At 35.7% G+C, this 10832-nt stretch overlaps 1 pseudogene; it reads left to right on the top strand.

Annotated features, from left to right (window-relative positions):
• Nucleotides 1–674: 674 nt before the first annotated feature.
• Nucleotides 675–10250, top strand: LOC108212269 (uncharacterized; annotated as a pseudogene).
• Nucleotides 10251–10832: the final 582 nt, after the last annotated feature.

The following is a 10832-nucleotide window of genomic DNA, read 5'->3' as shown; positions in this document are numbered from 1 at the left end:
AGAATGCAATTTTACATAGTCAACCGCAGGATTCAGTCATGCAGATAACAGTCAGAAATAAAAAAAATACTTGAAATTTTCATAAGATATAAGATAGAATTCACAGTTCATATTTCATAAGATATAAGATCGCATTCAATCTGTTGGGCTGAGTTTTTGGTGCTGAGATATGATGGAGGTATTATTTTACTGAGTGCAGCATGGTGACTTCATAATAATTTTACATAGTCAGCTGTAGGATTCAAGTCATGCAGATAGCAGTCATAAATAAAGCAAACACTTGGAATTTGCCTAAGATAGAATTCAATGTTTATATTACATGGGTTTGTCTAGTGTGTGCCCATGGGCACACACTAAGCACCAAAATCTATAATTTTGGTGGATTTTGATTGGTGTGGTTGGTGAATTTGCAGGGGGGTCCACCATTATAAAGAAGCATGAGCCAATCAAAATCCACCAAATTTATAAAATTTGGTGCTTAGTGTATGTCCATGGGCACACACTAGAAAAACCGATATTACATATATGACATTAATCAAGGAGACGACGGTTGATTTTTTATCTCTCTCTGAGCAACAAGTGAAAGAATATTACAAAGTTAATGGAAGGCTGCAGCTCTGCCACAGTTTTGAAGCTTTTCTTTTTCTGCATTTTGTTATTTTCAGTTTCACTAAACTGTTTTGTTATTTTCAGTTTCACTAAACTGTACTGTAGCAGCAGCCGGAGACATAATAGGACCCAACCAAATCCTTAGAGATGATGGAAGCACTATTGTTTCATCTGCTGCTCATTTCGAGCTTGGCTTTGTAACTGTTGGGAGTTCCGCTAATCGGTATGTGGGTATATGGTACAAGAAGATAGCGGAAAAGACAATTGTGTGGATTGCCAACAGAGAAGCTCCTCTCAATACTACATCAAATCTCTTGAGACTTAACAGCAACGGAAATCTTGTCATTCTCAATGCTTCTGATGACGTAGTTTGGTCATCAAACTCCACAGCATCTGTGACTAATCCTGTCGTGCAGCTGCTGGATTCTGGGAATCTTGTCATTAGAGAAGAAAGTGAGAGTGACAAGTACCTGTGGCAAAGTTTTGATAAACCTGGCGACACTGAATTACCGGGTGCTAAGCTGGGGTGGAATTTGGAAACTGGGCTAGAAAGACCCCTCACTTCTTGGAGGAGTCTTGATGATCCATCTCCAGGTGAATATACAAATTATATTGAACGTAATGGCTTTCCACAGCAAATGATAAGGAAAGGTTCCGCTATAGATTCACGTGCTGGGCCTTGGAATGGCCTTAGATTTTCTGGCACGCCCAACTTGAGCCCCAACCCAATTTACAAGTATGATTTTGTTTCTAACGATAAGGACTTATATTATATTTACGAAGCTGTTAATAGTTCAGTTTATACACGGAGGGTGTTGAATCCATCTGGTCATATACAAAGATGGGTATGGATTGAAAAATCTCAAATTTGGCAGCCTTATTCTTCTCCACCAATAGATGATTGTGATTATTATAGCGTATGTGGGGCTTATGAGAGCTGTAACATTAACACTTCTCCTGTGTGTATGTGCTTCAATGGTTTTCAGCCAAAAGATAAAAATGGATGGGATGCTGCAGACTGGTCTAGTGGCTGTGCAAGGAAAGAAAAACTGAGTTGTCAGAATGGAGATGGATTTGTTAAACATTCAGGCTTGAAATTACCAGATACTCAGCGTTCTTGGTTTGATAAGAATATGAGCCTTGGTGAGTGCGAGAAAATGTGCTTGACCAATTGCTCATGCACAGCTTATGCAAATACAGATGTTAAGAGGCAGTGGAAGCGGATGCTTGTTATGGTTTAATGAGCTTATTGATATTAGATATCAGAAAGAGAATGGTCAAGATCTTTACATAAGAATGGCTGCATCTGAATTAGGTATTCTGAGTGTTTTCATTTACTAACTGTTTCAGCGCTGCTTATTACATATATGTCTTTCCCTCTTTTGTTGAATCTAGTATATTGATATACTTTCTGGTTGATTGTGAAGCTAAAAAAGGAAGATCCAAAGTATGGTTCGTTTTGATAGCTATTCTGATGACGGTAACAATGATGTGTGTATGCCTGTGGGTAATCAGGAACAAAAAGAAGAAGAAGCACAGAGAAGGTATTACAAGAATTCAGTGTTCTTTCGAATTTCCAAGTTTATGCTTTTACTTTACTTTACTGTATGAGTTTGCACATGGAAATCGCAGGGATAAAAAACCCGTATTTTGCAAACGGTGGGAGCAATGAGATGGGTGCCGAGGATTTAGAGTTGCCATTGTTTGACTTCACAACCTTAGATATTGCAACCAATGGCTTCTCAAAATACTCCATGCTTGGAGAAGGTGGCTTTGGGCCTGTCTATAAGGTAAAAGTCAACTTAATCGTATAGAACCCAAGAAATAAAATTACTGTTTATGAAATCAGAAACATAAATTATATGATGTGTAGCTCGTGGTCCATGATTTTGCTTCTTGATTAGAGTGATTGACGAAAGAAAATGTCATTTTATCCCAATACAGAAGATGACAGTTTCTCATTGATTTGTTTTAGGGTATGCTGGACGATGGAAAAGAAATAGCTGTAAAGAGGCTTTCAAAGGATTCGAGGCAAGGGTTGAAAGAGTTTAAAAATGAAGTTTCATGCATTGCTCGACTTCAGCACCGAAACCTTGTGAAGCTTCTCGGCTGCTCTGTGCAGGAGGGAGAAAGAATGTTGGTGTACGAATACATGCCCAATAAAAGCCTGGACTCGTTCATATTTGGTATACTTCTTCTCTGTTACAGTGATCATGTATTAATTTTTGAATCATATAATTTTCACCTTGTTTTCACAGCACTGGATTAACTTTAATGACCTTTTCATTAGATAAGACGAAAAGATACACGCTTGACTGGCCTACTCGGTATAACATCATTATTGGCATCGCCAGGGGACTTCTCTATCTTCATCAGGATTCTAGATTGCGGATCATACACAGGGATCTTAAAGCCAGCAATGTTTTGCTCGATCTTGAGATGAACCCAAAAATTTCAGATTTTGGCACAGCAAGGATCTGCGGAGAGACGGAAACAGGAGCCAATACAACCAGAGTAGTTGGAACATAGTAAGAATATCTTGCATTCTAAGAAATAATGTTTCTATTAGCAAAAATGTGATAGATCAGATGTTCTTGCAGTGGTTACATGTCTCCTGAGTATGCAGCGGATGGCATATTTTCGGTGAAATCTGATGTTTATAGCTTTGGGGTACTAATTTTAGAGACGGTGAACGGAAAAAGAAACAAAAATTTTACTCATCTAGATCACAATCTTAACTTTCTAGGACATGTAAGTTTCTGGACCATCATATAAAGTAGTAAAATGGTCATTACTTATGTTTTACTAATTGAACTCATCGCTAAATTTCCACTGTTTTAGTCATGGAGAACCTATATGGATGGAAACGCGTTGGACCTAGTAGATGAGGTTATTGAAAATTTAAGCCCTGAACATCAATACGAAGTGTTTCGAGCTATTCAAATAGGGTTATTATGTGTGCAACAATATCCAGCAGACAGGCCGACCATGGCAACGGCGGTGCTAATGCTAACCAGTGAGCTTCCCCTGCCTCAACCTAAGCAACCAGGATTTTTCATCGAGAGGAATGTGCACGAAGGAGACTCTTCATCGTGTTCAGCCAACTACTGCAGTGTGACAGCTATAGCTCCTAGATAAACATATTATTAGCATTATTATATTTATACAGCAACTAAATCTCTTTCTTATTCGTAGTGATTTTCATGAGATTTTGGTGGTAATTGATTGTATCAGCAAACTCTTGATTGAAGCAACTGATTCCCCTCTCAGACCCAACCACTGTTATCCGTTTCCCTCCCAAACTTCATCGTTAGATTTTAGCATCAACTCCGATTCTATTTTAAATCTTATCATATAACAGAGCTTGATGGCTCCATTATCAATAGCACAGGACCTGTTCAGGCTAATGTTTTATTTATTTTAGAACACAATTCTAATACTAAATTATTTAACTTTTAAAGTTCTAATATTTTGCCACACGAAACAGGAATAAGGGGAGGACTAAGTTGATATGCAAACTTGTCAACAAGGTTCCGGTCAATAGAGGGCGAAGAAATGCAAGTCACCACTCATTTCTTTTTGGAAAGAAAATTTGGTCGACAGTGTGTGGAACTTGGTAAAGAGACTTCTGCCACTGGACTGCAGACCAAAAGATGTTCGGTTCTTGCAAATTTAAATTTGACCTGGTTTTACAACTGAATTATGTATTGTTTGCCTTAAAATTATTAGAATCAAAGCCAGACAAAAGAATTTATATCTTGCTTAGAGCATCTCCAACCCTTCCAAGCCCTTAGCTAAAAATCTAGGTGGCTTTCCAAAATTAAATTTTATAGCCAATATTCATAAAAAATTAACTCCAACCACAACAAGCCCTTATGTATAATTATAGCCATCCTCCTATGTATAGCTATATTTGTCGAACCACTACAGATCTGTAGTGAATTCCACGTCATTTCCCGCAATTTATTTTCCTCCTTCCTGCTAATTAAATATTATTAATTAACATATTAAACTGATATATTTTATTTATAACATCTAAATATTAATAACATACTATTTTTAAATCATAGCCAACCAATATAGCCAATACCATTGAAACACAATGTCTTACAGGTTCAGCAAATTTTACATAATGTCTTACAGGTCCAATTTAGCCAACAATTATAGCTAACGTCATTGGAGATGCTCTTATAGTTTAGAAAGTACCACTGTATACAAATATTGAATTAAGTAAAAGCCATTTCTTACACATCCAAGTGCTGCAATATTATCCTATTCTGCACTTCTAAATCGGTGAATAACAAGTAGTACTTCTAAATCCTGCCTAACATAAAATAATAATTTCATAATATTGGTCTTCGATCACCGAAATCTTAACAAATAAAATTAATAATTGCATACAAAACAAACAAAGATGTAGTTGGAAATTGTTATGATTAGCATTAAATTTATTGTCATTGTCCGGCAACGAATTGAATTTGTTGCAAGACAAAAATAACACTTAGATATATCACAAATATGAGGGACAAATTATTAATATTACATTACTAAAAATGAAGGACAAGAATAGTGTAAATTATAAAGATAGTTTTGAATTAAAACTAAAACATGAAATGCAGGACGAGAATATTAATAATATATTACTAGAAATGTAGGATAAGAATAGTGTAAATTATTAATATTACATTACTATACATGCAGGATAAAGAATATTTAATTATGTCTATTAATTGTCAGATTATTTTAACGGTAGATCTTGTAGTCTCTGATGACTCCAAAGTTTACGATCTCCATTGAGCCCAACTCATTATATACACACACACATATATATATATATATATATATATATAATTTACAATTATGTTATGTGTATATTTGTTAAACTTCTTCAAATAATAATTGATTAATTATTTTTTTTCGAAACCAAATAGTTAATTAGTTATTATTTAATAAATCTAGCTTCTTGTATTACTATTATACTAAATTCTATAAACTGATTATATTATAATAATACATGTCCTGATACTCATTATTATTAAATAAACATTTTTGCTTAAATTTTTTTTAGTATGCAACTCGGAGATTATAAATTTGAAATAAATTTATTATAAAAAATATTTTCATCACCATATATTTATATTTTATTCATAATTTCAATTAAAAGTATTTATTTTTTAAATTTATAAAGCACGCAAAACACACCATATTTATATTTATATGGTTTGGTTTATGCGCTTTTTATGTTATTACATGCGGGTTGTCTACTTGTCTTTAAACTTTCGACCAAGCCAGGCTGCAGTTTTAAAAAATCAGCATCCCTAGTTGATAAATTGCAACGGACTAGATTCCTTGGGTAAAAATGGATGGTAACCACAGCCTTGTTGTGATATGTAAATGATTCGGGGGCGGATTCTATAGATCACTTTTGTATTGAGACAACATTGCAAACCTCGGACAACATATGTGGTTTCCCAGGCTGGTCTCTTCATATAAACTAATAAAAAAGACTGTTATTGAAAGTTTTTCAATCTCAGCGTAGTAAACAAGTCATGCAGATAGCAGGCACAAATAAAGGAAGGACTTCGAAGTTTCATAAGGGAATTCCTGCTGATATTACAGATGCCGATGGAAACGTGTGTGGTGCATAATTGACAGACATAACGTTAGGGAAGGGGAATACCTCTCGGAAAGCTACATGTAAAATCCACAATTAAAAGGCGGGGGGGACACTGTTAATTTTTCATTTCTCTCTGAGCAACAACTGAAATAATATAACAAAGTTAATGGAAGGCTGCAGCTCTACAACAGTTTTGAAGCTTTTTTTAGTCTGCATTTTGTTATTTTCAGTTTCACTAAACTGTACAGTAGCAGCAGCCGGAGATATTATAGGACCAGACCAAATCCTTAGAGATGATGGAAGCACTATTGTTTCATCTGCTGCTCATTTCGAACTTGGCTTTGTAACTGTTGGGAGTTCGGCAAATCGGTACGTGGGTATATGGTACAAGAAGATAGCGGAAAAGACAATTGTGTGGATTGCCAACAGAGAAGCTCCTCTCAATACTACATCAAATATCTTGAGACTTAACAGCAACGGAAATCTTGTCATTCTCAATGCTTCTGATGATGTGGTTTGGTCGTCAAACTCCACGGCATCTGTGAATAATCCTGTTGTGCAGCTGCTGGATTCTGGGAATCTTGTTATTAGAGATGAAAGTGAGACTGATAATTACCTGTGGCAAAGTTTTGATAAACCTGGAAACACTCATTTACCAGGTGCTAAGCTCGGGTGGAATTTGGAAACGGGGCTAGAAAGATACCTCACTTCCTGGAAGAGTCTTGATGATCCATCTCCAGGTGAATATACAAATCATATTGACCGTAATGGATTTCCACAGCTCATGATAAGGAAAGGTTCGGCTATAGATTCACGTGGGGGATCTTGGAATGGCCTTAGATTTTCTGGAACGCCCAACTTGAGCCCCAACCAAATTTACACGATTAATTTTGTTTCTAATGACAAGGAGTTATATTATGTTTACGAAGCTGTTAATAGTTCAGTTTATACAAGGAGGGTGTTGAATCCATTAGGTTATATACAAAGATGGGTATGGATTGAAAAATCTCGAATTTGGCAGCGTTTTCTTGCTGGACCAATTGATGATTGTGATTATTATAGGGTATGTGGAGCTTATGGGAGCTGTAACATTGACAATTCTCCTAAGTGCATGTGTTTCCGTGGTTTTCAGCCAAAAGATAAAATAGGATGGGATGCTACAGACTGGTCCAGAGGCTGTGCAAGGAAAGAAAAACTGAGTTGTGGGAATGGAGAGGGATTTGTGAAACATTCAGGCTTGAAATTACCAGATACTCAGCGTTCCTGGTTTGATAAGAATATGAACCTTGACGAGTGCCAGAAAGAATGCTTGAGCAATTGCTCATGCACAGCTTATGCAAATACAGATGTTCGAGGCAGTGGAAGCGGATGCTTGTTGTGGTTTAATGAGCTTATTGATATTAGAGATGAGAAAGAGAACGGTCAAGTTCTTTACATAAGAATGGCTGCATCTGAATTAGGTACTCTGAATGTTTTCATTTAATACCGTCTACCGGTTTCAGAACTACTTGTTACATATATGTCTTTCCCTGTTTTGTGGAATATAGTAAATTGATTCACTTCCTGTTTAATTATGAAGGCAAAAAAGGGAGATCCAAAGTAAGGTTCGTATGGATACCTATTCTAATGACGGTAACAATGATGTGTGTATGCCTGTGGGTAATCAGGAACAAAAAGAAGAAGAAGAAGCACACAGAAGGTATTACAACAATTCAATGTCTTCTTTCGAATTTTCAAGTTTATGCTTTTACTTTACTGTATGAGTTTGCACATGGAAAATGCAGGGATAACAGACCCGTATTTTGAAAACTGTGGGAGCAATGAGATGGGTGCCGAGGATTTAGAGTTGCCATTGTTTGACATCACAACCTTAGATATTGCAACCAATGGCTTCTCAAAATACTCCATGCTTGGAGAAGGTGGCTTTGGGCCTGTCTATAAGGTAATTGTCATGCCAGCATCTGATCAAGGTTAAAAGTCAACTAAATTGTATAGTAGAACTAGGCCTGACAATTTGACACGTAACACGTTAACACGAAATGAAACGACACGAAAAAAATGATATTGGTTTTGATTTTCGATACACGAAACACGAAAGTACACTATAGATTTCGTATCGGATATGGGTTTTTAATTGGGGTACACGAAAGTACACGAAATATTTGTACATAATATTTATTATATATATGTTATGATATATCAGATATATAATTGTGTAAAAAGTATATATTTATATGTATGTGTGGATATATATTGTAGACACATTAACAATTTACATAGAATTGTATACATGTATAAATATATCATTCACATTTAATAAAATTATAAAGGAAAATATATATTAAATCTATTTTTTTGATTAAAAAATATATTAATATTTTTATATATAATATACTGGAAAAGTAAACGAAATATACACGAAACGTTTCGGATCGGATACGGATTTCAAATTAGGTACACGAAATTAATAACGGGCGGATACAGGTTTCACCTTCGTGTACACGAAAAAAATTATACAAAACGAAACGATTGCCACCCCTAAGCATAACCCAACAAATAAAATAATTGTTTACGAAATCAGAAACATCACGAGTTGAAGCATGTGTAGCTCTTGGTACATGGTCTTGCTTCTTCATTAGAGTAATTGACGAAAGAAAATGTCATTTTATCCCATTAGAGAAGATGAAAGTTTATCAGTGATTTGTTTTAGGGTATGCTCGATGATGGAAAAGAAATAGCTGTAAAGAGGCTTTCGAAGGATTCGAGGCAAGGATTGAAAGAGTTTAAAAATGAAGTTTCCTGCATTGCTCAACTTCAGCACCGAAACCTTGTGAAGCTTCTCGGCTGCTCTGTGCAGGAGGGAGAAAGAATGTTGGTGTACGAATACATGCCCAATAAAGGCCTGGACTCGTTCATATTTGGTATACGTTTTCTCTGTAGCAATGATCATGCATTCATTTTTTAATCATATATTCTACGTCTACTAGCAAATTTTTCACTCACATCACGGGATTAACTTTAATGACCTTTTGATTAGACAAGACGAAAAGATACACGCTTGACTGGCCTACTCGGTATAACATCATTAATGGCATCGCCAGGGGACTTCTCTATCTTCATCAGGATTCTAGATTGCGGATCATACACAGGGATCTTAAAGCCAGTAATGTTTTGCTTGATCTTGAGATGAACCCAAAAATTTCAGATTTTGGCACAGCAAGGATCTGCGGAGAGACGGAAACAGGAGCCAATACAACTAGAGTAGTTGGAACATAGTAAGAATATCTTGCATTGTAAGAAATAATGTTTCTATTAGCAAAAATGTGATACATCAGATGTTCTTGCAGTGGTTACATGTCTCCTGAGTATGCAACGGATGGCATATTTTCGGTGAAATCTGATGTTTATAGCTTTGGAGTACTCCTTTTAGAGACGGTGAATGGAAAAAGAAACAAAAATTTTACTCATCTAGATCACAATCTTAACCTTCTCGGACATGTAAGTTTCTAGACCATCCTATAAAGTAGTTATATTATCATTACTTATGTTTTACTAATTGAACTCATCGCTAAATTTTCAAATGTTTTAGGCATGGAGAACCTATATAGACGGAAATGTGTTGGACCTAGTAGATGAGGTTATTGAAGATTTAAGCCCTGAACATCAATACGAAGTGTTTCGAGCTATTCATATAGGGTTATTATGTGTGCAACAATATCCAGCAGACAGGCCAACCATGGCAACAGTGGTGCTAATGCTAACCAGTGAACTTCCTCTGCCTCAACCTAAGCAACCTGGATTCTTCATTGAGAGGAATGTGCACGAAGCAGACTCTTCAGCATCTTCATCCAACTACTGCAGTGTGACAGCTATAGCTCCTAGATAAGCATATTATTTTTCGTTTTTATTGTATTCAAAAATATAAATTATGATTGCAGCTTTTAATATTTCAAATTTCAATGTCCAAAGGGAAAGGAAAAAAAAACAATGTGCTAATATAGCATTATTATATTTATACAGTAAATAGATCTATTTCTTATTCCAAGTGATCTTCATGAGATTCTGGTGATAATAGATTGTATCACCAAATTCTTGACTGAAGCAACTGATTTCTCTCTCGAACCTAAGCACTGTTATCAATTTCCATCCCAAAGTTCATTGTTAGATTTTAGCATACACTTCGATTCTGTTTTAGATCTTATCAAACAACAGAGCTTGATGATTCCATTGTTGATGGCATAAGACCAGTTCAGGCTAATGTTCTTTTTATTTAGTAACACAAGTCTAATTCTCGTTCATCTGAATGGAAGGATTTAGTGAATACCAAACTAGATTTATTAGTAATCCCTTAAAATCCAAATTGCGAATTGAATATACCCCATAAATTTCTTGTCCACGCCCCTAGGCATGGCTAGTCATCTATATTGTTTCCAGTGCATTAATAGTACATTAGTTCACAATATTTGTAATGTACTAGTAATAATTAGCCGTGTATGGAACCTTAATGTGTTTTGACGTAATGCTTTCGATCAAATCTCTCCTACAAAATTATCTGACAGTTGTACCATTGAAAACTCTCTTCCTTTTCGGCTCATTCAACTTACCC

Source organism: Daucus carota, chromosome 3, assembly GCF_001625215.2.
Source record: "Daucus carota subsp. sativus chromosome 3, DH1 v3.0, whole genome shotgun sequence".
Lineage (NCBI taxonomy): Eukaryota > Viridiplantae > Streptophyta > Magnoliopsida > Apiales > Apiaceae > Daucus > Daucus carota.
The sequence above is the reverse complement of the archived record's forward strand: the minus strand, read 5'-3'. Positions and strand labels throughout refer to the sequence as shown.